The sequence below is a fragment of the Hyla sarda genome, chromosome 13, assembly GCF_029499605.1.
Source record: "Hyla sarda isolate aHylSar1 chromosome 13, aHylSar1.hap1, whole genome shotgun sequence".
NCBI lineage: Eukaryota > Metazoa > Chordata > Amphibia > Anura > Hylidae > Hyla > Hyla sarda.
Window position 1 is genome coordinate 25,454,810 of NC_079201.1, and position 25,607 is coordinate 25,480,416.

At 42.8% G+C, this 25,607-nt stretch overlaps 1 protein-coding gene and 1 long non-coding RNA gene across 45 annotated transcripts in view; one reads left to right on the top strand and one right to left on the bottom strand.

The window, feature by feature from the left end:
- LOC130297743 (uncharacterized) overlaps positions 1 to 4,893 on the bottom strand; it is a 59,940-nt gene extending 55,047 nt beyond the window's left edge. The window contains exon 1 of the long non-coding RNA XR_008849667.1: positions 4,802 to 4,893. This is a non-coding gene — a long non-coding RNA (uncharacterized LOC130297743). The remainder of the gene's footprint in view (positions 1 to 4,801) is intronic.
- The window catches only part of LOC130297737 (general transcription factor II-I repeat domain-containing protein 2-like), a 1,987,867-nt gene that overhangs the window by 955,513 nt on the left and 1,006,747 nt on the right, over positions 1 to 25,607 (top strand). The gene's annotated exons all lie outside the window — the stretch shown is intronic.

Consider the following 25,607-nt stretch of genomic DNA (forward strand, 5'->3'; position numbering starts at 1 on the left):
TTTCACATTCTGATGGATGATGTCATTTACTTTGCTTACTGCGTTATGAACTATAATGGCCCTCATTTACTTAGAAAATCGGGTTGTAAGTCTATCTTGCTTTCTAACCCGACTTCTTTTTTCCCCTGGTATTTATTATTATGTCGCATCTTGTTTGTCGCACGTGCGTTTTGTTGGTTTTGGTTTCCAACTCCTCTGAGCTGTCGGGAAAAAATCCACAACAATTCAACAAATTCGGGTTGGAAACCTTTATAAATACGTGGGAAAGCTCAGAAATGTCGGGTTACGCCCCTTTTTCGGGTTTGGGAGAATCCACATCGGGTCCGTCGGAAAAAAATGTCGCATCGTGTTGCAGACTGGCGCACCATGTCTGCGACATGGCGCAGACAAAGATGCGACAAAAAAACCCGACAAAAGAAGTCGGGTTTAGAATAGTAAATGAGGGCCAATGTCTATTATAATCTTCATTTATAGCAAGACCCTCTGAAGCGTACAAAAATGTTTCCCCATAAAGTTAAAAAGTTTTTTTTCTCTGCAAGTTCTCTACTCTAGTTACTATATTTGAAATAATTCTATACTTATTTAATTCTCATTAATTCCTTAATTACAAAGATATAGGTATGAAGAAAGGTAAGGAAATGTTGCATAAAAATTTGTACAGTCTGAACAGTATAATCTGAAAAATGCTATAAATAGATTATATCAATACTAATTATGATAGAACGTAAAAAAAAAAAAAACCCTGGGAAATAGCAGTCAAACTGGAGTGAATAATAGATGGAGTAAGTGTTACATCTATATATATAAAACTCGATGTGTGTGTGTGTGCGTGTGTGTGTGTGTATGTATGTTTCACAAAAACTTCCAAACGGCTAAAGATATTAACATGAAACTTGGCACACATGTTACTTATATCTCAACAACAAACATAGGATAGGTGATTTAACCCTTACTCACCCCCATTTGCCAGGGGCAGGGTTAATGTTTAAAGTCCTATACAAGTCTATGGAAAATATATGTTACTGCATAACTTCCAAACGGCTGGAGATATTTCGATAATACTTGGTCACATGTTACTTATATGTCCACTTACAATATAGGATAGTTAATTTAACCCTAAACTACCCCCATTTGTGAGGGTCGGGGTATTTGTTTAACCCCTTAAGGACCGGGGTTTTTTCCGTTTTTGCATTTTCGTTTTTTGCTCCTTGCCTTTAAAAAATCATAACTCTTTCAATTTTGCACCTAAAAATCCATATGATGGCTTATTTTTTGTGCCACCAATTCTAATTTGTAATGACGTCAGTCATTTTGCCCAAAAATCTACGGTGAAACGGAAAAAAAAATCATTGTGCGACAAAATTGAAAAAAAAACGCAGTTTTGTAACTTTTGGGGGCTTCCGTTTCTACGTAGTACATTTTTCGGTAAAAATGACACCTTATCTTTATTCTGTAGGTCCATACGATTAAAATGATACCCTACTTATATAGATTTGATTTTTTCGGACTTCTGGAAAAAATCATAACTACATGCAGGAAAATTAATCCGTTTAAAATTGTCATCTTCTGACCCCTATAACTTTTTTATTTTTCCGTGTATGGGGCGATATGAGGGCTCATTTTTTGCGCCGTGATCTGAAGTTTTTAACGGTACAATTTTTGCATTGATAGGACTTATTGATCTATTGCACTATTTTGGACTTTGGAATTTTTTTGCGCGCACGCCATTGACCGATCGGTTTAATTAATGATATATTTTTATAATTCGGACATTTCCGCATGCGGTGATACCATATATGTTCATTTTTCTTTTCATTTACACTGTTTTTTTTTTTTTTATTGGAAAAGGGGGGTGATTCAAACTTTTAATAGGGGAGGAGTTAAATGATCTTTATTCACTTTTTTTTTTCACTTTTTTTTTGCAGTGTTATAGCTCCCATAGGGACCTATAACACTGCACACACTGATCTTCATCATTGATCACTGGTTTCTCATAAGAAACCAGTGATCAACGATTTTGCCGCATGACTGCTCATGCCTGGATCTCAGGCACTGAGCAGTCATTCGGCGATCGGACAGCGAGGAGGCAGGTAGGGGCCCTCCCGCTGTCCTGTCAGCTGTTTGGGATGCCGCGATTAGCCGCGGCTATCCCGAACAGCCCGACTGAGCTAGCCGGCCACTTTCGGTTTCACTTTTAGCCGCGCGGCTCAGCTCTGAGCGCGCGGCTAAAGGGTTAATAGCGCGCGGTGCCGCGATCGGCACTGCGCGCTATTAGGGGCGGGTCCCGGCTTCACTTTGACGCCGGGCCCGCCGTGATATGACGCGGGGTTACTGTGTAACCCCGCGTTATATCAGGAGAGCAGGTCCAAGGGCGTACCTGTACGCCCTTGGTCCTTAAGGGGTTAAAGTCCCATGCAAATCAATGGGAAATGTATGTTCTCACATAACTTCTGTACGGCTGGAGACATTTCAATACCTGGTACACATATTACAGGTCGAGATATGTGGACGGGATGGGAGTTCGGGATAGGAGGTCGAGATAGGAGGACGGGATAGGAGGTCGAGGTATGAGGACGGGAAAGGAGGTCGAGATAGGAGGTCGGGATAGGAGGTCGGGATAGGAGGACGGGATAGGAGGACGGGATAGGAGGACGGGATAGGAGGACGGGATAGGAGGTTGAGATAGGAGGTTGAGATAGGAGGTTGAGATAGGAGGTTGAGATAGGAGGTCGGGATAGGAGGTCGGGATAGGAGGTCGGGATAGGAGGTCGGGATAGGAGGTCGGGATAGGAGGATGGGATAGGAGGATGGGATAGGAGGATGGGATAGGAGGATGGGATAGGAGGACGGGATAGGAGGACGGCATAGGAGGACGGCATAGGAGGACGGCATAGGAGGACGGCATAGGAGGACGGCATAGGAGGACGGCATAGGAGGACGGCATAGGAGGACGGGATAGGAGGTCGGGATAGGAGGACGAGACAGAAGGTCGAGACAGGAGGTCGGGATAGGAGGACGAGATAGGAGGACGGGATAGGAGGACAGGATAGGAGGTCGAGATAGGAGGATGGGATAGGAGGTTGAGATAGGAGGTCAGGGTATGAGAACGGGATATGAGGACAGGATATGGCTTGGGATATGACAACAATATATGGGGATAGGATTTGAAGTCAAAAGCTTCCTCCTTTGTTGATTTTCCTCCCCAACAAGGATGAGGAAGTAAAAAACCAGGCAACGCCGGGTATTCAGCTACTATATATAAAACTCAATGTGTGTGTGTGTGTGTGTGTATGTATGTTCCACAAAAACTTTCAAACAGCTAAAGATATTAACATGAAACTTGGCACACATGTTACTTATATGTCAACAACAAACATAGGATAGGTAATTTAACCCTAACTCACCCCCATTTGACAGAGGCAGGGCTTATGTTTAAAGTCCCATGCAAGTCAATGGGAAATATATGTTACCGCATAACTTCCAAACGGCTGGAGATATTTCGATAATACTTCACATGTTACTTATATGTCCACTTACAATATAGGATAGTTAATTTAACCCTTAACTACCCCCTTTTGTGAGGGTCAGGGTTTTTGTTTAAAGTCCAATGCAAATCAATGGGAAATGTATGTTCCCATATAATTTCCGTACGGCTGAAGATATTTCAATACCTGGTACACATATTACGGGCTGGGATATGAGGACGGGATGGGATGGGAGGTCAGGATAGGAGGTCGGGATAGGAGGTCGGGATAGGAGGTCGAGATAGGAGGACGGGATAGGAGGACGGGATAGGAGGTCTGGATAGGAGGTTGGTATAGGAGGACGGGATAGGAGGTTGAGATATGAGGTCGGGATAGGAGGTCGGGATAGGAGGTCGAGATAGGAGGACGGGATAGGAGGTCGGGATAGGAGGTCGGGAAAGGAGGACAGATAGGAGGTTGAGATAGGAGGATGGGATAGGAGGTCGGGATAGGAAGTTGGGATAGGAGGTCAGGATAGGAGGACGGGATAGGAGCTCGAGCTTGGAGGACGGGATAGGAGGTCGGGATAGGAGGTCAAGATAGGAGGACTGGATAGGAGGATGGGATATGAGGACGGGATAGGAGGTCGGGATAGGAGGACGGGTTAGGAGGTCGGGATAGGAGGTCGGGACAGGAGATCGGGACAGGAGGTCGAGATAGGAGGACGGGATAGGAGGTCGGGATAGGAGGACGGGATATGACAACAATATATGAGGACTGCATATGAAGTCAAAAGCTTCCTCCTTTGTTTATTTTCCTCCCCAACAAGGATTAGGAAGGAAAAACCGGGCAACGCCGGGTACTCAGCTAGTATATATATATATATATATATATATATATATATATATATATATAAAATATATATCACAGTTTAGAATATAGATAAAGGGCCCTTTTGGTTAACAATTACTGAATCACATTATTGTCTCCTAAGAGGAACTTGTAAAAGAATCACATAAAATCTCATGGTTGTGTCTAATCATTGATCTGTCTATATTTGCTGCTGAGAACAGTTCACTGGTTCACTGTTAGAAGTTGATTCTTTAAAGGACTTCAATAAAGCAAGATATCTATTTGAACAGAGTAAGTCATAATTATTAACTGAGATATCATTCCATGTAAGACATTAAATAGTAGCGCCGTACATGATTGAATAAGTGCTACGCACTGTTGATCTCGGCTTTGTACGAGAGCCTTTAAGAAAGAGAAGTGTGTGCTATGCACCACTGTAAACAACAATCTGTGTAAAGAAAAGATTGGTATTCTTTACCGCTCACCAGATCCTGTAGATCGATCTTCCTTGTGGCCAACCATTCAAGCGAGTGGGCAAGCGAGGCAGCTGAGCAAGGAGCTTACAGGGACCTCTGAATATTCTGTTGCAGAGTGGCATCCTTGTGAAGAAGGAGTTGCAGCGCACGCTCAGGAAGTCCTGGTGATTAACATAAATGTTGCGCCGATAATAGCAAGCGAAAATAGTCTTTGCAAGAGAGTAATTGGTACGGAGGTGATGGAGCGTTTCGTGGTTCAGAAACCACCCCTTTTTCTGTAGCAATATTGTGATGGATGACTGTGATTATGCTACTCCTATTTATCACTCCTTTAATGTATCACATGGTCGTAGGTTTGTTAGGATAGAATGAAGAACGGGACCCAATCATTTTCCAGTTATATCAAAGATGTGAAACAGATAAATGTCTTGGAGACCTTATATACACAAATCACAGAATAATATACAGTGACCCCCCCGACCTACGATGGCCCCGACATACAATAATTTCAACATGCGATGGCCTCTCAGAGGCCATTGCATGTTGAAGGCAGCATCAACATGCGATGCTTTTGTATGTCGGGGCCATCGCATGAACGGCTATCCGGCAGCGCTGACTGCTTCAGCTGCGACCGGATAGCCGTTTACGGTGCCCCGTGTGCTCCGCTGACGATCACTTACCTGTCCTCGGGGCTCCGGCGCGTCCTCTTCGGGATCCCTTTCATCGCCCGCGCTCTCCATCATCATCATCACGTCGCTGCGCACGCATCCAATAGGAGCGGCGTGCGTAGAGACGTGATGGCGGCGATGGAGAACGAGGATGCTGGGAAAGCAGAGGCATTGCCAGAGCGTCGGAGACACCCAGGGACACGGCGACAGCGATGGAGGGCGACATCCTGGGCAGCGGTGACGAAGAGTGATGGTCCGGAGCGGCGGGGGACACGTGAGTACAACTTCCTATACCAGTGGTCTTCAACCTGCGGACCTCCTGATGTTGCAAAACTACAACTCCCAGCATGCCCTGGGTGTTGTAGTTTTGCAACATCTGGAGGTCCGCAGGTTGTAGACCACTGTCCTATACTTTACATTGCACGGATCCCTCAACATACGATGGTTTCAACAAATGATGGTCCATTTGGAACGGATTACCATCGTATGTTGAGGGACCACTGTACAGTATATTGGTAGTTTTGTGAACATCCATAACGCATTTGTTGAAGCTAAAGGACTAATAAAAACATAATACATACTGTACAACAAATAGATGCCATTCTGTATTATCAAGAAGAAGGGAAAAGAGCAGTAAAGAAGGGCAGTACAAATTGATGATATGTGATACCTATTGGTAAATAGTGATGAGTGGCAGGTGCCATATTCGAATTTTCACTATATTTCACGAATATATGGACGAATATTCATCCTATGTTTGTGAAATTCGCATATTCGCTATGTTCATTCTCATTTTTTTTTCCATGCAAATTTTTATTTATTTAATTCGCATAGTGCAAACATGCAATTATATCTTTCACCTAAAAGAAGGGAGGGATCAGTGTCCAGTGTGAAAATGCCAATATTTGCATAAATATTTGCATATATTCGCATTAAAAAAAGAATATTCGTAATTCTGAATATATCACTATGTTCTAAATAATCGTGAAATCGCGAAGTGCCGATATTTGCGGTACAAAGCTTGCATTTTGAATATTCGCGCTCAACACTATTGGTAAACAGCAGAAAAAGGTTAATAATAGAGATATATGGTGTTGATATTGCTGCCATTTAACCATCTTATTCTGGCTCAGCAATATATGGGTTTTGAATCACAAGTACTTTACCAGAGAATCAATTATACACAGTGGAATAAAAAGGCTATAGAGAAGAATATGTAAAATTTGTAATTCAAAACAACACAGGAGAGCTGTCCTATGCTTGGTAGAGAAGATGTTAAGATTGTGATCCACCTCAGGACCCATCTCAGTGAGGGGTATGCAGCCTGCTAAATACGGGTCCAACCCGAGCCCAAACCAGGTGGTCTTACAGAAACCCAAAGAGTTCCAAGTTCATGTAGCTAACTTCTGTCCAGTTTTTCTTGATATTCTGTAGACCAAGAAATGATAAATGGGATGGGTCATTATTGTGGTAAAGTGAGAAATTAGTAAAAAAAAAAAAAAAAAAGGGTGCGTCAGGTTTCCTGCTTTTATGGTATTAAGTTGATGTTTAATGCATCCATTGTACTGTTTATTACATTTGCATTGCATAAGATAAATGACCTCTTTGGAATTACGTGTAGAATTCACCCTGGTCATTTTTCTAGGGGGGTTTCTGTTGTTGTTTTACAGTTTGTGCATGTTTTTACAGCAGAAGAAGTCTTACACCTTGAGCCATAAATCTGGGGCCTCCTTTCCTTTTGTATTTTTGGTAGAAAAAAATGCCCAGATTTGTGGCCTTAGTGTACACTATGGTTAATCAAATGGGTAGTCTAGGACAAAATGTTTTATAGTGTTATTGAGGTGCCAGTGTTTGTGTATGATTTGTTCAATTCTTTTTGTTCTCTGTTGTATGATAAGCCACCTTGGTAGGTGGGAACTGTTGAACAAAATATAACTGCAGTGGGCTTGTGGAAAGTGTTGCATTGGAGGCATTCAGGAGTTGATCCAATTTCTGATCTAGGGATTCTATTATTTTTCTGCTGGGGTGGAAGGATAAATTGTAAACATTTAAGATTAGACTCCAGAGCACCAGGTCTGCGCTATGTCTGGGAGTTATAGTCTCTTCCACCTGTAAGACCACCTGGGTTGGGCTCTTCCCCTTAACCTGTATCGGGCAGGCTGCATACCCAGTTTCTGAAGACATTAATTACTCTTACTAAGTAAAAAATTTCAATACATGGTCCCTGTTGGACTTTAAAAATGTGTACGCCCTGGTCCAGCTCCCCCAGTTTGAAACGCGCTCATGCCATCCGATCAGTACTCTGATCCAGGAAGCTTCAGCAGACTAGAGCAGCAGAGCACTGATAACACCAATCAATGCTGAGTCAAAGCTCAGCATTGAACAGTGTATGCAACTGCAAGAGTGCATGTTATAGCCCCCTATGGGGACAAAAAATGTTTTTTTGAAAGTTCATGTACCATAAAAAAAAAAAAAGTGATCAAAAGGTCCCATCAAAACAAAAATGGTACTGAGAAAAACTACAGATCATGGTGCAAAAATTGAGCCCTTATATAGCCCCGTATGCAGAAAAATAAAAAAGTTATAGGAGTCAGAAGCATACTAATAAGCATACTAAGTTTGGTGCATATAGTTATAATTTATTTAAAATAGTAAAATAAAATAAAATCTATATAAATTGGGTATCCTTGCAATCGTATGGACCTACAAAATAAAGATAAGGTGTAATTTTTACCAACAAAGGGCACTGTGTAGAAATGGAAGCCCTCAAAATTTACAAAATGTTTTTTTTTTTTTTAAGTTTTTTTTTAACCCCTTAAGGATGAAGCCCATCTTGACCTTAAAGGGGTACTCCACCCCTTAACATCTTATCCCCTGGGAACCCCCACGATCTCTCCTACAGCCCCCCCCCCCATCATCTGGTGCATGGAGCAAGCTTCGCTCCATGCTTGATGACTGGCGATGCAGGGGCCAGAGGATTGTGATGTCACGGCCCCGCCCCCTCATAATTTCATGCCCCGCCCTCGCAATGCAAAGGTATGGGAGGGGGCGTGAAGTCCCTAGTTTTATGCTAGATATCACTGTTCGCGGTGATGCTCGGTATTAAACTATTAGATGCTGCAATCAAAGTTGATTGCGGCATCTAACATGAAGAAAATACAGTCCCGGCAGCTCAGTGGGGCTGATCGGGACCATCGCTGTAAAACCGCGGTGTCCCGATCAGCTTAGAGGATGGCAAGAGGGCCCTTACCTGCCTCCTTGTCATCTGATCTGTCCCTTTCATTTTTTTGGTAACATGAAAGGTGTATTTACAAAGTACAATGGGTCACGCAAAAATCAAGCCCTCATATGGGTCTGTAAATGGAAAAACAAATTATGCCTCTTAGAAGACAAGAGTTAGAAACAAAAATGCTAAAATGAAATTGTAGGGGTATTAGGGGTTTACTAATTTTAAACTATACTGTCCATTATGCAAAATTATGCTAGTTCTACATTTACTTGCAGTACAGCTCTGCCGCAGATCGTCCACTTCTTAATGTTTATACAGACCCCTAGTTTCAGCATTCCATTGCAGTATTGATGACGTTTGTCTCGAGCCAGCCTCCTGATGATGTGTGCGGTCCATCTGTACATCCCGACGTGCTGTTGTTCACTGTGTCCCCGTATTCTGCAGATTGCCACGATCACGTGACGCTGCCACATAGGGACACACAGATGGACGGCACAAGTCATCAGGGGGCTAGCTTGTCAGGAAAGAAAAGAAGAAGCCAAGACCCCTGATTTCAGCTGTTGTCTCAAGACGCAAAGGATCGCGGAATATGCTTGAGACAAATGTAATCGAGTCCGCAAATGCTGTACCTGGGGGACCGTATAAACATGAAAAAGTAGACAATCCGCGGCAGAGCCATACAGCACGTAAATGTAGAACTTACATAACTTTGCATAATGGGCAGTTTAAAGTTAGTAAACCATGGAATACCCCTTTATGGTCTATTCACACGTACATTATTCTGTGCAGATTTACACGCAGATTTGATGCGCAGGATTTTCTGCTGCAAATTTCAATGTAAACTGAACACAGCTTGAAATCCTGCGCATCAAATACTGTACGTGTGAATAGACCTTCAGGGTACATTCCCACATAGCGCATACGTAGCGTATTTCACGCTCCGTAAAATCTGCAGCCGCAGTGGGAAATACGCTGTGTATCCCTCGCTCACCATACACACAAGGCTTTCCGGCAGCAGCCCTATGTGTGTAGTGAGTTTTGGAGGTGGAGCCGTGTGCTGGCATGACTGTGAGGCACGGCTCCACCTCCAAAACTCATTACACACATAGGGCTGCCACCGGAAAGCCTTGTGTGTATGGTGCAGATTTTGTGCAGCGTGAAATGCTGCGTATGCGCTAAGTGGCAACGTGCCCTTAAGGCCAAAATGGTCTGTGTGCTTAAAGGGGTACTCTGGTGGAAAACTGTTGTTTTGTTTTGTTTTTTTTATCAACTGGTGCCAGAAAGTTAAACAGATTTGTAAATTACTTCTATTTGAAAATCTTAATGCTTCCATTACTTATCACCTGCTGTTTACTACAGAGGATTTTCTATAATTTTTTTATTTATTTTCTGTCTGACCACAGTGCTCTCTACTGACACCTCTGTCCATGTAAGGAACTGTCCAGAGTAGGAGCAAATCCCCATAGCAAACCTATCCTGCTCTGGCGCTGGACAGTTCCTGACATGGACAGAGGTGTCATCAGAGAGCACTGTGATCAGACAGAAAATAAATTAAAAAAGAAAAGAACTTTCTTTGCAGCATACAGCAGCTAATAAGTACTGGAAGGATTAAGATTTTCAAATAGACGTAATTTTACAAATCTGTTTAACTTTCTGGCGCCAGTTGATTTAAAAAAAAAAATGTTTTCCACTGGAGTAAGGGGTTAATTACATAGATTACACAAAATAGAGATGTATTTTGACACATAGTAGCTACCTAATTCTACATCTGTGACATGTGATGTAATATTCATATGAGTGGAAATGTAAGGGATGTTTTCGCCCTGATTTAAATCATGGTGCCATATCAACATCAGGGTCATACCCTTGATGATTGATCTAGTACCAATAGTTCCATGTTTTGAGGACTGGACCAGTGAAAATATTTCAGACTACCAAATGGCACTTGATTGAAATGTTTTTGTTGCTGACAGAATAAAGAATCTGAAGACTTTGCCTAGTATTACAGCTTAGCATGTATGGTACAGATCATGCTTTGCCTGCTCAGGACTTGGACTAGGCATGACAGAATGTATGAGCTTTGCTCAAAGTGTTTTTTTTTTTTTAACCTTATTTTAATTATTTCAATTTCTGGCATAAATAGTTATACTATATAGTAGGGCTGGGTGGTGTACCGGTCCATACCGAATACCGAATTTTTTGGGCTGCACGATATGGATTTTCCCCCATACCGCAATATCGGTTGGGCCCCTCCCCCTCGGGAATGTATTATCAGCCTAGCGCAGCGCTGTCCCCACATCGGGGAACTAATCCTATGTTTACCTGCCAGCACTGTTCTGCTCCCCTCAATTAATGATCAGCCCAGCGGGGTACTACTCACAGATGTCAAGCACTGCCCTCCTCCTCTTTGTTGGGGGCACAGGAACTCTGTACTGTACGCCAGTGGTCTCCAACCTGCAGACCTCCAGATGTTGCAAAACTACAACTCCCAGCATGCCCGGACAGCCAATGGCTGTCCGGGCATGCTGGGAGTTGTAGTTTTGCAACAGCTGGAGGTCCCCAGGTTTGAGACCACTGCTGTACGCTGTATACAGCCCGGGCTGCAAAAGATACAGAAAATAAACTTTTAACTCCCCCACCTCGGCCGCACGCAGGGGACTGGAACGTGGACAGCCGTCAGCCTATCACCGGCCGGAGCGATGCCCCGCCCCGGCCAGTGATAGGCTGAGCCCACTGTCATGTAAGAAGCCTGCTTCTGGGATTTGTAGTTTTGCAACAGCTGGAGGTCCGCAGGTTGGAGACCACTGGCGTACAGTGAGTTCCATCGCCGGCGGCCCCCAACAAAGAGGAGGGGGGCAGTGCTTGACATATGTGAGTAGTACCCCGCTGGGCTGATCATTAATTGGGGGGAGCAGAACAGTGCTGGCGGGTCACATGATTTTGGGGGAGGGGGAAGCCGAACACCGCGTGTTTGAGGTGGGGGGGGGGGGGGACAGAACAGCGCTGGCGGGTCACATGATTTGGGGGGGGGGGTGAGAAAATACCGTTATATACCGTGGAACCGCCGTAAGTTAAAAAATACCGTGATACACATATTTGGTCATACCGCCCAGCCCTACTGTATAGTCATGTCACAGTCACAACAAAATAATACAGAATGGGCCTGTCACAACAATTAAAGCATTCATGCAAGTATACAAATTGAGCAAAAATTGAGCAAATACAAAAGTATATAACTCAGTGATGTCTAAAAGCTTAACAAAGTGGAAAGTGAAAAGCTTCAGCATGATCATAGTGACAATAAATATTTTCCTGGCATCTTTGGAAATTGAAAATATTGGGTTAATGTTCCTAAATAAGAGGAAAATGTGCAACAATTTTACATGTTATTTCTACCTTTTAATTACATGCAGTGTGTGGAAAAACACCACTCCCTGCTCAGTAAGATATATACCTTATGAGCAAATATTTGCACTAGGGCTGTGGTAGGAACCCATGCTGCTGACTCCCAGCCTTAACCTTTTCACGACAACTCAATGTGTGATATTTCTGTCACACATATTCCTATTTAATTTGTTATGGATAATTGCTTCTAGATAAATCATCCAGTACTACTAATTCTGTATCAGCAAATGCAAAATACAACTAGCAATGTCATCTTTTACTGACAATAGCCAGCACCATAGAGTATGAAAGCCAAAGCAATGCATCTTGCTATTGTATGATACTTTGGAACCATGAGCTTATCAATCTTTTATTACATGTTTTACTTTAAATGAGCTCTGTCAGATCCAAAGAGTTTTCACATGTTGTTAATGATGAAAATTAAAGAACTTTTTTAATATGATAAATATTAAAAACCTTTTAATATTTAAAGGGGTTATCCACCATAAGGTGATTTAAAGGGGTACTTTTTTAAAATCAACTGGTGCCAGAAAGTTAAACAGATTTGTAAATTACTTCTATTAAAAAATCTTAATCCTTCCTGTACTTATTAGCTGCTGAATACTACAGCGGAAATTATTTTCTTTTTGAAACACAGAGCTGTCTGCTGACATCACGAGCACAGTGCTCTCTGCTGACACCTCTGTCCATTTTAGGAACTGTCCAGAGCAGCATATGTTTGCTATGGGGATTTCCTTTTACTCTGGACAGTTCCTAAAATGGACAGAGATGTCAGCAGAGAGCACTGTGCTCATGATGTCATCAGACAGCTCTGTGTTTCAAACGGAAAATAATTTACACTGTAGTATTCAGCAGCTAATAAGTACAGGAAGGATTAAGATTTTTTAATAGAAGGAATTTACAAATCTGTTTAACTTTCTGGCACCAGTTGATTTAAAAAAAAAGTTTTTCACCGGAGTACCCCTTTAAGTACTTACCTGCCAGAATTGGGTATTTCCTGTTGGATTTTGTTCTCTAAACTACACATCCCACAGTTCCATGCTTGAAGGTTTGAGATCACTTTCCTTCCTCCCACACATCAGCCACCCCACCTATTGAAACACAGTGTTTTCTAATCAGGAGGCCTATCGCTGTTGCAAAATTGAAGCAGGACAGGCTCCCTCTGATCACCTGACTAGTGATGTCAGGTCTTGATGCACTGCAACCTGGGAAATCCTGAGCCATGAGTAATTTTATATGCTGCTATAAAATAAATATTGGGGTGAATTGTGAGACTACCATCAGACACAGGTACAGACAATATATTATGAACTACACTAAGTTTACAGCTCCTGTAGCATAGTCAAATAAAAACAATTCCTGGAATACCCCTTTAATAAAAGGAAAACTCCAGAAAATCCCACCACTAGAGGTCCCCATACCTATTGGGACACAAACCAGACCTGCAGCAGCATCAACTTGTCCATGAGTCATGGACAAGATATGACTCATGGACAAGGCTGCATGAGCAGACACACCAATCCCCTCCCATCACCACAAGGGAGGGACACGCCCCTTCCCCTGAAAGGATTTCTAACACTGTGAGCTAATGAAAAGAGGTATTTTTATAATAAATATAGAGGCATAAAAATTAGATGTACATGGCCAGGATTAGGTACTGAGTAACATGTTAATTTATTATTATTATTAGTTTTATTTTAAAAACAAAATAAAAAAGAATTGTGCAGCTCACAATTTTCCAGCCGAGGTATAGTTACATAGTTAGTACGGTTGAAAAAAGACATACGTCCATCAAGTTCAACCAGGGAATTGAAGGGTAGGGGTGTGGCGCGATATTGGGGAAGGGATGGGATTTTATATTTCTTCATAAGCATAGTGATTTACACCTACACCAGGTGTAAAATTTACAAAAGAAAGGATAAAAAAAAACACAACCACCACCTCAAGGCTAGTCTCAGACAGTCTGGTACATGATGAACAAAAGGATAGAATACGTGGTTAAATTTTTGATGAAAAATTTACTAAATTTATTAATAACAAAACAGATAAAATATCTATAAATAAATGAATTAATAAAATTATGGCATCCACAAAAACATGCAATCAATAAGATGGTATAAAGGATAGCTGCCAAACCTATTACCACAGGGCCCTTGTGGAAGGTATAGTGTCCCGCACTGAGTATAGTATCTCACACTGGGAATAAATAGTAATTGCCAGTAATTCAATAATCCGGCATCTGGTGAATCGGAATAGTAGGAAAGTCAATATGTAATACACATAGTGTCTCCCAGTCCAGATGGATAAGTATATTTACCGGCTGATGGTGTTACCTGCGGTATGTTTTCAGGTCCGCTTGCAAAAGGGTGGTATTCAATGTCGGGACTCTGGCATGCGTCCCCGCGGCTGGTCTGCCTGCCACAGACCAGTGGTTTGCCGCTGAGATGGTAGTTGCAGAGCGACACCTTTCCAGTGTTCTGGCTTGAACTTCGTGTCAATCGATGGTGTCTGACGTCAGAGACTCGTGTTTGGTGATGGCAGCCAGCTGTCGGGATGAATTGCTGAGCAAGCCAGGAGCAGTGGGCTGTAGACTGGGAGACTGCAGATGTTGCAAGCAATGATGGCTGAATATTCAGTTCGACCCAGGTGGATAATACAGTGCAGATTGGTACACTATTGGTAGTGCGTTTGTGGATGTGGTATTAGCACTCTAGATGCGTTTCAGGGCTCTTAACCATTAAAAGTTGCCCTTTCCTCAGTAGAAGTGTGTCACCTACATCAGGTTTAAGACAACTGATGTAGGCAGTGTTCCCCCACAGACATACAGCCTCCAGCCATATGCAGTGTATGGCTGGAGGCTGTATGCCTGTGTACTGCCCACTTCAGTGCTCCGACCACCGCTCCGGCTATAGCAGGAGGACTAGGGACCGGAAGTCGCAGCACCGAAGATGAAGTGCCGCTGGTCACTTACCAAGCTGGCCAGCGCGAGTCTTCCTCCTTCTCTATCCTCCGTCCTCAGCGCCTTCATTTCCATGGGCACACGCACGGGACATCAGTGACGTCCCGGCGTGCGCTATGTCCCGGCAGCCCCTGCGTATTTAAACTTAATGTGGGGCCGCAGAGAGTGGGGGGAATTGCCCCGTAGCTACAAGACGGGCAAACACCGGCTCTGCTCGGGGCCCCGGGCCAGCTCAGGGCCCCAAGCAATTGCTTGGTTTGCCTGTCCTGTTGCGACCTCCCTGGCCGAACCCCCGGGACTGACTCACCGAACCCCTGGGGTTCGATCGAACCCAGGTTAAGAACCACTGATCTAGATGATCATAGCAGTATCCAGAGTATTACCATATAAATCATATAGAACAAGTAAAATTACTCAAAAATGACAATAAACCATAACACATATTCTCCAGCACCACACAGACCACACACAACCTAAAAGAAAATTCCATAATGTAATGAGGTAAGTTAGTATTTTGGAGAGAATCTGGTACAGGGGAGGCAAAGCCTCTATGCCCACTGTCAAGGAACTTTCAGTGCCCCAAAGGCTCCAGCAAGTGATTCTAGCGCATACCACTGTGTATGAATGAAGGGGCGCATAATGGAAATACAATCCGTGGAGCTATAATAATGGGTAAGAAAAGGTTTCCACTTAGTAAAAAAAAATTTGGGGCTAACTTTTCTTTATGAAGAAGTACCTCCTGTTTATCCAGTAGAAACAATTGTTTCAAAGCCTCTATGAGGCGGGAGAGTGTGGGGACATTTGGGGAAAGCCATTCCCATAAAAGGTTCAATTTTGCTAGCAAGATAACAGAATGAGCTATAGATGGTAGATGAGCATATGAATATGTTGTTTGAGACCCTGAAACTGAAATATGAAAAAGGGCCTCAATATGGACTAATTCCTCGTCATATGTGCTGATTTTATTCAAGAATGCAGAGACTTGGTCCCAGTAGGGTACCACCGGTGGACATAGCCATAAACAGTGATAAAGGTCTGCTTTACGAAGTTGACATTTCAGACAACTGTCCATTCTCTGCGGATTACTGTATGAAGGGGATATAGTGAAGGCGTATATGGCGCTGTAAATTAATTTTAACTGGGTCTTCCACCACTTTTCATTATGCATATGTGTCCTGAAGTCTTCCCACCCCACCCTTATGTGTTTGGGTATTTCCGGGTCCAGTATTTTGGCCGAAGTAGTCCCTACTCCGTTAGAAGATGAGGACGCATACCATTAGCATAAAAGTGCATTTAAGTTAGGTATAGATCTTTCCTCTGTGGAGGCCAGAAGGGGATCAAACTCATTAGGGGTAAATTCCTGAGTGATTTCTGCCAGTTTGGAAGTAAAATATGCCCTGTGTTGTCCGTACTGCAGGAAGTAGGACAAGGGGATATCATGTTTATCATGCAATTCTGGTAGTGCATTACCACCATTTCGCTCGAACATCTACAAGGTCACCCAAAGTATTGACCCACCCACAAAATCCGGAGCATGCCATGGGGACAGGTGATTTGAACAAGTATATGAGAGTCCCATTTGCTTTCTAAGTTCTTTCCAAGCAGCTATGGTGTCTCTAATGAGTAAGGATCGTTTGATGACTGGCAGCAGAATGGAGAACGATGAAGTAATGCGAGGGGTTGCCATAGGGCCGCATTTTGCGTCTCCAGTAATGTGTTATGATAGTGTGATATCCCTTGAAACCAGCCCATTAAATGATGCAACAAGCAGGCAATATTATAGCCTGTTAGGTCCGGAAATTTTACCCCCTCATCCCATACCTGTAACATAAAAGTCCGAAGGGCAATCCTATACTTCTTCTCCTCCCATACGAACTTCGTAAATGTCGATGTAAGGGCCTGTACATTGCTATGTTTAAAGGGGTTATCCACATAAGGTGATTTTAGTATGTACCTGCCAGACCGTAATAAACTTGCTTGGGAAGGATCTGCGCTTACCTTGGGGCTAAATGGCTATGTTGTGAGATTACCATAATACTGTGGCTAACTTTTTGTGAACTGGTATTTCCTGTTTGACTTTTCTTTTTTTGACTACAAATCCCACAATTCCATTTTCCTCCCTCCCACACATCATCCACCCCACCCATTAAAACATAAATGAGCTGCATCCATTCAAAAGACCTTTGGTTTTCAATCAGGGTGCCTACAGCTGTTGCACTAGTTGCAGATTGATCTCTCTCCCACCAAGCGATTGCTCCACCCATTGAAGAAGACAGGCTCCCTGTCATCAGCTGACTAGTGCAACCTGGGAAAATCTGAGACAATTATTTTGTATGCTGTTAAAAATAAATATTGGAGTGAAAATCACAGAAGAATTGTGAGAAAACGTCACACACAGGTACAAACACTTATGAACTACACTAACTTCACAGCCCCTGTAGCATAGTCAAATAAAAAAAAATAATAATAATTGAAAAAAAAAAAAAAATATATATATATATATATATATATATATATATATATATATCCCCTCGTTTGGAGGGGATATAGCAGCTTCGCAAAGCTGCACATTTTTGGAGATGGCAATGCCCCAAAAAAGATAAGGGCAGATGGTGCCAGTGGTGGAATTCCTCCAGTATCTCAGAGAACAGGGGTGGATAGTTTAATCAATACAGCAATTGACGTTCATGGCATCCAGCACCGCACCCGGCCAAGACCAGCTAATGTTGTCGAAAGCCTTTTCGGCATCCAGTGTTAACAATGCTGGACATGCAGTCTGGATGGGGCGGTGGACGGCATCAAGAACTGCTAAAGCCGTGCGGAGATGTAATACAGCAGAACGGTTATGTACAAATCCTGATTGGATGTGGCCAATCTATCTGCCATTTTTTTAGAGAGTAGCTTGCAATGTACATTAATCAAAGAGATCGGACAATAAGAGCCCGAGTCCAGGAGGTCTTTGTTAGTTTAGGGAGAAGTTATAATAGCAAAACACACTAGAAAATGTCCTACAATGAAAAATAATAAATAAATAAAGGGATATATATATATATATATATATATATATACACACATCCCTAGTAGACTGTTATGTCATGAGGAACCAGCTAGATTAGGGCTTCATATATGACCTACACAAAATGTATAATCAAAAAACTTTTGGAGTCATTTACTGTGATTAAAATAACAATTTTATTGTATCCATTAAAAACAAAGTGAGACATAAAAGACACACAGGAAGAAACTCCCACAGGGTGCAACTGGGACAAAAAGGCATCACTACCTGCTATCACATGTAAACATAGTACACCATGTGCAAATCAAGGGCAGAAGTATGCATTGCATGTAGGTAAAGGGCCAATAGTCTCCAAACATATATAAGTGCAAGCATGAAATATAAACCCAATGGAAAAGTTACAAAATGTACAAGAAAGTGGAGCAGGAGTGACGTCACAGCTTTAGCTGTGTCCCAATATAAATGCGTGTCATGTTTATGTGCTGCATTGTCTATTGCATATTCCAACCACCACCCTTGAATGAGTTGTGCAAAAGTGTAATCATTATATAAAGCTTAGGGGAACCTCCAGATAAAATGGCTGCCCCAAGGGTATCGATTGGCCAGGACCAGGGACATCGTAGAATTATCCAATATAACCATGTCCTCGAGCTGAGTCTCCAACACCAGAGAAGCGATGGTATTATGGACTAAAATGTAATCAATACGGGACTATGACGATTGAGCGTGTGAGTAAAATGTAAATTGTCACTCTGTAGGATGTCACACACGCTACGGAACGACAAGAGAAGTGTCCTGTGTAAATGGTGATAGTATCTGATCGTGCCTACCATCTCCAGTCGTCGAACGGGGCTGATTCAGGCAAGAAGACCAGTCCTCCACTGGACACAGTACTGTGTTAAAGTCACCCGCTACTATTTTTTCAGATGTCAGATCTGCCAAAATCTTAGATTCAAGGGAGACAAAAAATGCATCATTAGTAGTGTTCGGTCCATAGATGTTATATATACTAACCGTGCCACTTGGGGATTCTAGGAGAAGAGTGTGAAGTCTACCCTTGTCATCATGATCTGAATGGAGAATCTTATGCTGAATGGAGTCGTCGTCAGACTGAATAGGTGGATCCTTAGGGGAGCGGAAGAAGACTGCAGCTTCAAACGGATTGTGGAATATCTTAGACGACCCATCAGTAAGTTGCACGTGTAGTACCGCCAGGTATTGCAGGCGAAACTTCATGCCTCGCTTAAACAGAGCCGAACAAACATAACTGAACGTCCTCCTATGCTTCATGACTTCTACAGAGTAATTTGCGAAGAGAATCACTTTGTATCCCCTAATAAGCAGTGGGGTTTTCCAGGCTCTGAATGAACACGGTATCTCCTCTTTATCATTATAGTCCAGATATCTCACAATAACTTGTCTGGGATGGGAGTCCCCTTGGGGATGCTGGTCTAGGGACAGTGCCGGAGACAGGCCCACTCTATATGTATGTTCCACCCGGTTCAGATGGCCCAGTCCTAAAGCCTCAGGCAGTTCAGATTCACATAATTGTTGCAACTGCTGCGGTTTAATGGATTCTGGCAAGCTGACCAGGTGCAGATTATTGCGCCTGGATCTGTTCTCCAAGTCTTCTAGGCGATCACGCAAATAAGCATTATCCTTCAACAGGAACTTTATGGCTGGCACTGAGGATGTATTAGTATCCTCAACAGACTGCACCCTCTTTTCTAGATCAGACACCTTTTGAACAGGGGAGGTGGCTTCAGTTTGTAGAGCCTGGAGAGAGGCCGACAGGGTGGCTACCATAGCCTCCTGCAGATTTGGAAAAAGCCTTTCAGCTACTATGATCGCTAGTTGTTTAAAGTCAACATTATCAATAGCCTGAGAGGAAATAGCTCCGATTCTCTGTGTGGGCACATCTTCCGGCGCCATCTGTGTGGGCTGAAAGCGCTCCGGTGTGGCAGGGATTGTCACCTCCATGTCAGCCAGTGGTGAAGCAAGAGCTGGTGGTTGTTTTTGAGTAACAGCAGCAGCTGCGCCTCCCTTCAACTTCGTTGCAGTCGCTATCTTGGAGGCAGGAGTCACTATGTCGGCCTGTTCGCGCTCTTCTGTGTAAGGGCGTCCTGGAGCTTTGGTAAGGTAACAATCCATATAAATGAACCTCTTTGCTCCTCCAACGTATCTCCAGCACTCAGATTTGGTTTGCAAGCGGGTATTTCGCTGTGGTGAGATATTACAGGAGCGCACAGTCGGGAGCCTGTGTTAGTGCATCCTCACATCCCCGCGCCGGGACTGGAAGTCTAATTTATTTTTGTTTTATGTGGGATCTGACAGGTACATTTTAATCTTTACATAAACAGGACATAAAAATAGAAGGGTTTTCCAATTTTCTGAAAAAAAAAAACCTTGGTAAAAGGCCCCACTCACATATTTAAATCCATTTTAGTGCATGGTCCTTTACTATATCTCTGCATGCCTCTAATGTATTAGGGAGGCATACAGAACTATAAAAAAAAAAACAATTGTGCCGTGGTTAATCAGATGCCATATATAAAGAACACCCCGCTAAGAATTTATGGAGGTAGTACTGCTTGCATGGGTCTTAGTGTTACATGGCTAAACACAGGCTAATTTGCTTACACACACACAAGGTCTTTCCACTGGGCAATATAAGGAGTCTGTATGTGGCAGTGCCCAAAGGTGAAAAGGAGAATGGAATTCAATAGCTAATGGCTGGGTTCATATCCCCCGGAGGGACCTCATGGAAAGATGCTTTGCTTGCTAAGGAAATGATTCTTTAGAGAAGAAGAGTGGTTAAAGGGGCACTCCGGTGGAAAACACATTTTTTTAAATCAACTGGTGCCAGAACGTTAAAAAGATTTGTAAATCACTTCTATATTAAAAAATCTTAATCCTTCTAGTACTTATCAGCTGCTGTATGTTCCAGAGGAAGTTTTGTAGTTATTTTCTGTCTGACCACAGTGTCCTCTGCTAACACCTCTGTCCATGTCAGGAACTGTCCAGAGCAGGAACAAATCCCCATAGCAAACCTCTCCTGCTTTGAACAGTTCCTGATATTGACAGAGATGTCAGCAGAGAGCTCTGTGGTCAGACAGAAAAGAACTATAAAACTTCCTCTGTAGTATACAACAGATGATAAGTACTGGAAGGAAACATTTTCTTAAATAGAAGTCATTTACATATCTGCATAACTTTCCGGCACCAGTTGATTAGAAAAAAAATAGTTTTCCATTGCAGTACCCCTTTAAGGAATAGCTGAAAACTTTGTTCATTGCTGGACAAAATTATAAAAAATCACAGCATATGTGTTACGTTATGTGCTCCGGCCGCACACGCTGGCCATGAGCGCATGGTCCCATTACCTGCTGCTGCTGGCGGGGCTGGGACTCGCATCACAGGACGCGCCCGCCTGCAAGCCCCAGTCCGTCACTCACCAGGTGCTTCTCCTGCCCCAGCCTCTGCCTCACTGCTCCGGCGCATGTGTCTCCTTCCCCTGGGGCGCGCGCATGCCAGAGCTTTAAGATTTAAAGGGCCACTGCGCTCATTAGTGTGATTCACCTGTGGTTCATTTATATATTCCTCCACTCTCCTCACTCCCCTGCCGGATCTTTGTTGCCTTGAGCCTGAGAGAAAGCATTCCTGTTTATGCCTTGCCGTGTATCTGATCCTTCGCTTTGTGACCTGACCTTGCTTCTCTTCTGCCTGCCTATTGACCTCCTGCTACATCCTGACTATGCAACCGTGCCGCCTGCCCTGACCTTCTGCTATCCAGACTATGAGCTTCCTTATCCCTCCTGTGCCTCGCATCTCCTCAGCCGCCTGTGTGGTCGAGCCCTGCCAGGGGTAGCGACCTGGGTGCCACCTGCTGCAACAAGTCCATTCCGCTTTGCGGCGGGCTCTAGTGAAAACCAGCGGCACCTTAGTCTCTGCTCCCTGGTACGGTCCGAGTCATCTGCCACATAGGTCCAGCGGATCCACATCCATCGGGGTTCCTGTCTTCTGAAATGTGAGTGTTACAATATGGACAGTGACACCCCACTGTTGTGAGGGCTGAATCTGAATCCACTGTGTTACCTAAAACAAAATTTTAAGCAAATTTGAGCAAAACCTCAAATGAAGGTCTGCTCATCATTGCATGAAATATGTTCCACTTTTTTTTTATATCTATCACTAAACTGGTGTATTTACAGTTGATCAACAGGGAACCCTGCAATCATTTTCTGGATTTCTTTGCCTTTGGGGGTAGTTTTATTCATGATATGTGATACCTGGCAGGACAGGATCCAGTTAGACAGCCTGGTGGGATGCCACTTATAGATAGTCTTAGTGGAAGAGTTCCCACAGATGCATCCTGACCCTGAGGTGGGCCATAGCAGGTCTGCTGTGGTATTTACAGAATTGAACAGGGAAATGTATATGATGATGTGTAGAAAGTAGGCAGATAACACAGGATTTATTAAAACAGCAATATCTTACTTATTTCTTTCAAATGAGAGTTGAGAAATGATTTTCACAGATTATCTAGACTTACAATCGTAGAACATACAATCCATTATTTGAGGCATCATACTCCTTGAGATTTACAGATGCATTCTTTTACAACTTTTACACTGTGTGAACCTAGCCTTAGTTTACTAGGCAAAGGACTTGTATACACACTCTTAATCCATGCTGGCTAACTAACTTGGTTCTCCTGACCAACAGACTTGAAGTAATAAGATAACAAACCATCCAGTGATCATTTGTGTCACCCTGCCCACATGATGGTTGAGCTATGGAAGAGATCATGTGAATAGCAAAAAGAGGCTGAAATACCCCAAGATGTGTACAACATAATGTTAACAACATTTATATTCATGTGCTCACCACTGTCCCCAAAATAAAGAATATAGGCTGAGAAGCAGTCAGCAGAGCCTGCTGCATTTTCTATCTGCCACTGGTTACATAAATCTCCCCCAAAGATTTATCATCACACACAACAGTTAAATACACCTGTATGTTATCACTAAGGTGAGAAGTTAATTTAAATAAATTTATGCAATAGGGGTTAATCATTTCTTGCTGAAAGTGACACATAGTCTTATGAATATTGATCGGCTGGCACCCACGTTTCTAGTATTCAATGTACAAGCTGTTCATATTTGTTTTGAAACGCTCTCTGGAAATCTGACTCGGACGAATCTCAAATAAGCCCTCTCCTTTCAATAAGTTATGTTGTTCTTGAAATAACCAGGTATATTATATAATGCTCCAGTGGCCTGTAAAACCTGACCATGTCAATCAACCATTTTCCACATTTTGTAAACATGGTGAAATCTGGGCTGCACTGATCAAGTCTATTTACCAGCATTGCTCTCAGTCAGAGCCAGTGCAGGGAGACTTGGCAGCAAAGCCGAAAGTGACACTGCGAGAAAAAAATATCTAAAAGTATAAGCTAAAGTAAGGCCGGCGCTACTGTAAGGCAGCCCACGAGGAGGGGGGAGGATGTAGAGGTCAAAATCACCAGCCATTGGGAGGGAATGGTGCCTCCCCCCCAAAGGTAAAATTAGTGACGATTCATACCATGTATGGATGGCCACTCAGTACTGTACAGGAGCAGGGAACATACATTCCTGCTCCAGTACTATACCCAGGTGGCACTCAGCAAACCCTGCACACTGCACATGATGAAAAGACGTAATCATGCCTGCAAAGTAAGCAACGCCATGTAGAAGTTGCGCGCTGCTCCAGGAGGAGTCCCTGGTGCCATTGCTGCAGCAGAGGGATTGTTAGTGAGATTTTAATTTTAGGTAAGTAGGGAATTACCTACGGCCTACCGACATGCCTGCATTATCTACCTACCTGCCTGCACACTTACCTACCTACATGCCTGCACACCAACCTACCTACCCGCACACCTACCTACTAAGCTACCTACATGCACACCTACCTACCTGCCCTACCTAATAACCTCCACTATCTACCTACCTATATACTTTATCTACCTACCGGCACTATCAAACTACATACCTACCAGAACTATTTACTATCCGGCACTATGTAATTACCTTCAGGCACTATCTACATACTAACTGAGGGCCAATGGAATCCAAACAAATAATTCTGACAGATTCATCAAATTGGACCTGAAACAAATCTCAGAAATTTGCTTCTCTCTAATGGGAGTCCCAGAGTTCAGACTGCTCACAGATAATGCGCCATAATCAAGTGCCAGATTATCATATAGGTATGCATACAACACGTGAAATAAGTATTAAACATGTTACCATTTTTATCACTAAATATATTAGGTGCTATTGGCAACAGTGCTCACTGGAACATTCACAAACTTAGAAATGTGCCTGTAACCAAATAGGTCTCGAGACAGCTTTTTACTTTTATATTATAAAATGTACCTTTTGTGACACTTTGGAAATGAGATCATTTGATAGGCCATCAGTTGGACGGAATAGTATTTTGTAACATGCTTTTGGGTGTCCTCCCTTTATGAAGTTAAGGGAGTCACACTAAATTGGGTCATAAATTGTCCAGATGTAGGGCCATAGACTACATGGATAAGGATTAAAATGGGGGGAGGATGTGGAGAGAGAACAGGAGTGAGAATGGTTTTGATAATGTTGCTTCTGGCTTTTGTGGAGGCTCCATCTCGGAAACAAGTGCTTATCAGATTTACAGAATTTCTGGATTATCAGATGACAGATTATAGTATAATTTTTCATTTTTTTCTTTGCTTTCTGTAGATATTTTAATATGTTTGGAACAGGAAAAGAAGTCGGTTGTTTTTCTTCGACTAAACACATTTCAGATGGGAGACTTAGTGTACTGTTCCAATGTCATGGAAGCTATAGATAAAATACCAGCCACTAACATAAGGGAATAATTTGGATTTTATATGCCTGTGATAGGGTCATGTAAATAATGGAAGAAAGCAGACTTCTAATTTGTTAATGTAAATGCCCTTAATATAGACGTATTAAATTAAACTTTATGGAATGTTTCGAGCCGCTGTTATCAGATTAACATATTGCATCAAAAATCCATGGAAGGAAGCCAATGAGACTGTGGTTGTGAATTGATGAGCATTGTAAGATTAGGGGCTATGTACAGAGAGAGGCCCTGAAACAATTCTGAGAGATCGCTCACTGACAGGTCACGGACTGTGGCTACGGTATGTTCATTGCATTGAAATATGCTTCAAGTCGTCATTGCTGATAGTGTGGACAACCAGTGCCTTGCGTTTGGAAAAGCCTGTGGAAAAGATGTGTAATTGTCTGGCGCCAGAATACTGTAATTTAGGAGCCAAAAAAAAAAATCAGGAATGACAGACCAACAAATAATCTGCAGAATTTATATTTTTTGTTTCAAACCTCGAATAGAAGACATTTTTTTGTCTAGTTGCTTCTGACATCATTGATGGTATAGTTTTTCACACAGGTTTTGATTGGTTGGCGAGAGCCCTCTGGCTCTCAGCAATATCCGTTTTTTTGGCTGAATTTTAAATCTGAAACTCTGACAAA